The sequence below is a fragment of the Salmo salar genome, chromosome 05, assembly GCF_965601325.2.
Source record: "Salmo salar chromosome 05, fSalSal1, whole genome shotgun sequence".
In the NCBI taxonomy this organism is placed as follows: Eukaryota; Metazoa; Chordata; class Actinopteri; order Salmoniformes; family Salmonidae; genus Salmo; species Salmo salar.
In genome coordinates this window covers 58,603,643-58,609,712 of record NC_138295.1, presented here as the reverse complement: position 1 = coordinate 58,609,712, position 6,070 = coordinate 58,603,643, and positions in this window count along the sequence as shown.

Below are 6,070 nucleotides of genomic sequence, written 5' to 3'. Positions count from 1 at the left end.
CAACGTTCCTCACTCCCTGCACTTGTTAATAGTCCATCATATGTGAAAAAAGCCACTAATGGCTCTAATCCAGTCATTTGTCATACTCTTAGGATCTGTAAACAGATTAGGCATTTTCTTAACATACCCACTGTATACATTGTCAGCCCGATTTGCCTGAATCATGCTTTCCACCCTGCATTGGATGATATGGTGTTTTCACAGTGGAGGGAGAAGGGGCTCACAACAATTGGTCATTTATACATGGATGGTCAGTTAGCTTCATTTCAACAATTACAGGGAAAGTTCAACATGCCAACAACACATTTTTTCAGATACCTCCAAATCAGGAATTTCTTAAGGACACATATCCCACAGTATGGCATTAAGACAAATAATCCTACATTAGATAGCCTGATCCTTGTCAAACCCCATTCAAAAGGTTCGGTCTCTAGACGGTATGATCTGCTACAGGCCCACATAGAGGTATCCACAGACACTATTAAAAGGGCTTGGGAACAAGAACTTGGTTCAGAAATCTCAGATGAGGACTAGGTAGAAGCTCTCAGGAATATAAACCACAGTTCAGTGAATGCCAGACACAACCTTGTACAGTTTAAGGTGATACACAGGTTACATTACTCAAAAGTGAAACTGCATAAAATATTCCGGGACTCCTCACCACTGTGTGAGAGGTGCAAGCAGGAAGAGGGGACGTTGACCCACTTATTTTGGACATGTCATAATTTACATGCTTACTGGGCTCTAATTTTTGATTACTTCTCTAAAGCCTTGGATAGAGTTCTAGCCCCAGATCCATTGATCGCTCTGTTTGGTTACAGTTGATGGGAATAACCAGGAGGGGAAGGCCGTCTCTCTTTGTACTCTATTAGCCAAAAGGCTCATATTGCAATTTTGGAAATTGGAGACTGTACCTACCTTTGAAATGTGGTTACGGGATTTAGGGAATGTAATACATATGGAAAAGATACGATACACTACCTCCAATAGAAGTCCATTGTTTTACAAAATGTGGCAGCCGATACTGGATAAATGGTGTAGTCCCGCTTCATAACTGGGTTGATGATCAGCTGCTACTCTGTGCTGTACTCCACTCAATATTTCTTTTTGGCTTAACTACACTGCTTGTAATGACTATATGCTGTCTTCTTATACATGTACCACCTAATAGGATTTTGTTTTATTTTGTGTATGTGTGAGTTAAGTTTTGTCTTGTCATCTAAATTGGCCATCCCATTCAACAGTACAATGAATGTCAATGTTTGTATTGCTGTCTTTTTTAATAGATTTTTTTTATTGGAAAATAATAAACATATTATAAAAAAAGATCAGGACAAAGGACACATTACAGCACCAGGTATAAACGAGGCTTCAGAAACAATTTGAATATCAAAGTCACAAACATAATTACACAATTACACACACTTACCATAAGATGTGCTAATTGTGATAGTAATTGGGATGCTAACCATTTTGATGAACCAGGAATAAGAAATCTTCAAGGTGACACCCCCACACATGTGATATCATTGAAAAGCCCAGAATGTCCTCTCAAAAGGTAAAACAGGACCTAACACAGGGGCATGTATGGCCATAGAGCTAAGGAACAAAAATGAATGTCCATTAGAGAGGACAAAAATGAACTGCTGGGTCTCAGGAGGATATGACATCATGACCTTATGATGAATTGATTAACAAATAAATACAAAATATAGTCAAGGGACAGCCCTTTGAAAGACAATGAGAGCGAGAGAAAGAGAAAGAGAGAGATGTGAAGAATGCAAAAACCTTGGAATTTGTTTTAGAAACCTAATCCAACCAAAAACAAAGAGACCCAGAAAACCATAATTAACTTATGCCTTCACTATGGGGAAACACTGACACAGTACATAAATACCCTAAGAAAAGAAAGGAACAGCATGTCTGAAAACAGTTCAATGTGATTGAAGAATCCATAGAATTAAATCACTTCTGGGAAAATTGGAACACACTAAACAAAAAACACAAAGAGCTATCAATCCAAAACCACTTCTCCAACCTTTTCGCCATATGACAAAGAACCAAGAACAAAAACATGATAATTTACAAAACTTAGAATCAGCTATTAAAGACCACCAGAACCCATGGGATTCTCCAATTACATTGGATGAGCTACAGGACAAAATTCAAACCCTCCATCCCAAAAAGGCCTGTGGTGTTGATGGTATACTAAAGGAAATAATAAATTATACAGACCATAAATTCAAATGGGTTATTCTTAAACTCTTCAAAATGATCCACAGCTCTGGTATATTCCCCAATATTTGGAACGAACATTTGGTCACCTCAATCCACGGAAGTGGAGACAAATTCTACCCCAATTACTACTGTGGAATTGTCACACCCTGACCTGAGAGAGACAGTTTATTTCTCTATGTTGTTAGGTCAGGGTGTGGGGTGGGCATTCTATGGTTTATATTTCTATGTTTTGGCCAGGTATGGTTTCCAATCAGAGCCAGCTGCCTATCGTTGTCTCTGATTGGGAACCATACTTAGGCAGCCCCTTTCATTTTAGTCATTTAGCAGACGCTCTTATCCAGAGCGCCTTACAGTAGTAAATGCATACATTTCATACATTTTTTTTTTCTTTCTCCGTACTGGTCCCCCGTGGGAATCGAACCCACAACCCTGGCGTTGCAAACACCATGCTCTACCAACTGAGCCACACGGGACTTTTCCCTCCTTGAGTTGTGGGATCTTATTTTTGTACTGCTTTGTAAAGCCTGCAAGACGTGACGGTCGTTTTTTCCATTGTTTATTATTTTGTTTAAGTGTTCAGAGTTCTAATAAATATCAAGATGAACACATACCACGCTGCACCTTGGTCTACTCCTTTGGACAACCGTTGCAGGAATCTACGCCAGGAAAAATCCTCAACAGCTGACTCCAACATTTCCTCAGTGAAACAATGTCCTGAACAATTGTCAAATTGGCTTCTTACCGAAATATCGTATGACAGATCACGCATACACTTATTGACAAACAAACAAAACAAAAGCAAAGTATTCTCATGCTTTGTTGATTTCAACAAATCTTTTGACAACATTTGGCATGATGGTCTGCTATACACATTGATGGAAAGCGGTGTTGGGGGAAAAACATATGACATAAAATCAATGTGAAATTGGCAATTAAAAAACACAGATTTCTTATCTCTGGGCCATGGGTGAGACAGGGTTGCAGCTTGAGCTCCACCCTCTTCAACATACTGTATACGGTATATCAACAAATTGACGAGGGCACTAGAATAGTCTGAGGCACCCGGCCTCACCCTACTGGACTCAGTAATCAAATGTTTGCAGATCATCTGGCGCTTCTGTCCCCAACCAAGGAGGACTTACAGCAGCACCTAGATCTGCTGCACATTATCTGCCAGACCAGGGCCCTGACAGTGAATGTCAGTAAGACGAAAAGAATGGTGTTCCAAAAAAGGTCCAGTTGCCAGGACAACAAATGCATATTCTATCTAGACACCGTTGCCCTAGAGCACAGAAATCATTTTACATACTGTACCTTGGCCTATGCATCACCACCACAGGTAACTTCCACAAGGCTATGAACGATCTGAGAGACAAGGCAAGAAGGGCCTTCTATGCCATCAAAAGGAACATAAAACTCAACATCCCAATTAGGATTCGGCTAAAAATACTTCAATCTCGACTTTGTCCCGGTCCTAACAAAACTTGTGCCAATATATCCTCCAAACACCGGCTTCTCGGGCATTATCACTTAAATAGAATGCCCTCTATGGTTGTAAGGTCTGGGATCCACTCACCAACCAATAATTCACAAAATGGGACAAACACCCAATTGAGACTGCATGCAGAATTCAGCTAAAATATACTTTGTGTACAACTCAAAACACCAACCAATGCATGCAGAGCAGAATTAGGACTATACCCACTAGTTATCAAAATCCAGAAAAGAGCTGTTCAATTCTACAACCACCTAAAAGGAAGCGATGCCCACACATTCCACCATAAAGCCCTCACCTACAGATAGATGAACCTAGAGAAGAGTACCCTCAGCCAACAGTGGCTCTGTTCACGAACACAAACAGACCGCAGAGCCCCAGGAAAGCGACACAATTAGACCCAACCAAATTGTGATAAAGAAAAAGGACAACTATTTGACAAACTGAAAAGAATCAACCTAAAAACAGAACAAAATGGAATGCTATCTGTCCCTAAACAGAGAGTACACGGTGGCAGAATACCTGTCCACCATGACTGACCCAAAATGAAGAAAATCCTTGACTATGTACAGACTCAGTGAGCATAGCCTTGCTATTGAGAGAGGACACCATAGGCAGACCTCGCTCTCAAGATGTCACGATTGTCGTAAGGAGTGGACCAAAACGCAGCGGGATACTCATCTTCTTTTTTATTTGAAGAAGGAAAAACAAAATAAACACGTATACAAAAACAAACGACTCCAAACAGTCCCGTCAGGTGCAACAAACACTAAACCAGGAAATAACTACCCACAAACCCCCATAGAACAAACACCCCTATAAATAGGACCTTCAATCAGAGGCAATGAGAAGCAGCTGCCTCCAATTGAAGGTCAACCCAATAAACACCACATAGAAATAGACCAACTAGAAATAACATAGAAATACACTAACATAGAACATAACCCAAACAACCCCGAACCACACTAAACAAACACCCCCTGCCACGCCCTGACCAAACTACAATAACAAACAGCCCCTTTACTGGTCAGGACGTGACACAAGAGAAGACAGGATACATGTCCACTGTCCAGAAAATTAGGTAGAAACTGAGCTGCACTTCCTAACCTCCTGCCAGATGTATGACCATATTAGAGACACATATTTCACACAGACCCACAATGAATTTGAAATCAAATCAAATTTTGATAAACTCCCGTATCTATTAGGCGGAATACCGCAAGGTGCAATCACAGCAGCAAGCATTGTGGCCAGTTGCCATAAGAAAAGGGCAAATACTTATTTATCTTCCCCGCCTATTCGTACTACAACTATTTGCACATTGTTAAAAACACTGTACATAGTTGATAATATAACGCTTGAAATGTCTTTATCTTTTATAAATTATTTTGAGTGCAATTTTTACTGTTAATTTCTAATCGTTTAATGTTGATTTTGTTACATTTCTTTAGTCACACTTATGTTCATTGTTTATTTCACTTGCTCTGGCAACGTAAACATAAGCAATAAAGAAGAACCATTGAATGGAGAGAGTGAGAGAGAGAAGGGAGAGAGAGAGAGAGCATAAAATTACAACAGAATGTGTCTTTAAATTACTAGCGCACAATGTTTTCAGAAGAAAGAGAGGCAATATCTGTACTGCGATAACATGGTTTCCATCAGCATACTGTACAGTAACAGACTATGGACTATCAAGGAAGTAAATAGCAGATATGCTGTGGTAACAGTTATGACCATAGGATGGCAGCAAAACATCAAGGAAAGGAGAAAGAATTGTCCCTCCCTTTCCATTGAAGCACTGACCAATAGATGTGATTGTCTCATCATGACAGAAGTCCATTCAAGTATAGTTCCTTACATTGCATGCTATTATGGAGATGATGCCTCAACAATTCAATGACAAAGATACAATGAATAACAATTTGTTGAATCCTCATTGTGAGTTTCATCATCATAAGCCTACCAAAAGGCTGATGACTGAACCAAATAACCTTTTTTATGTCTGTATCTATGTAATGTATATTTGTGTGCATCTATATCTATGTAATGTATCTTTGTGTGTATCTACTGTATATCTATGTAATCTATCTTTGTGTGTATCTACTGTATATCTATGTAATCTATATTTGATATAGATACACACAAAGATACATTACACAGATATAGATTACATTGATATAGATACACACAAAGATGCATTACATAGATACACACAAAGATAGATTTCATAGATATCTTTGTGTGTACACTACTACAAAAGTTTGGGGTCACTTAGAAATGTCCTTGTTTTTGAAAGAAGAGCACATTTTTTGTCAATTAAAATAACATCAAATTGAT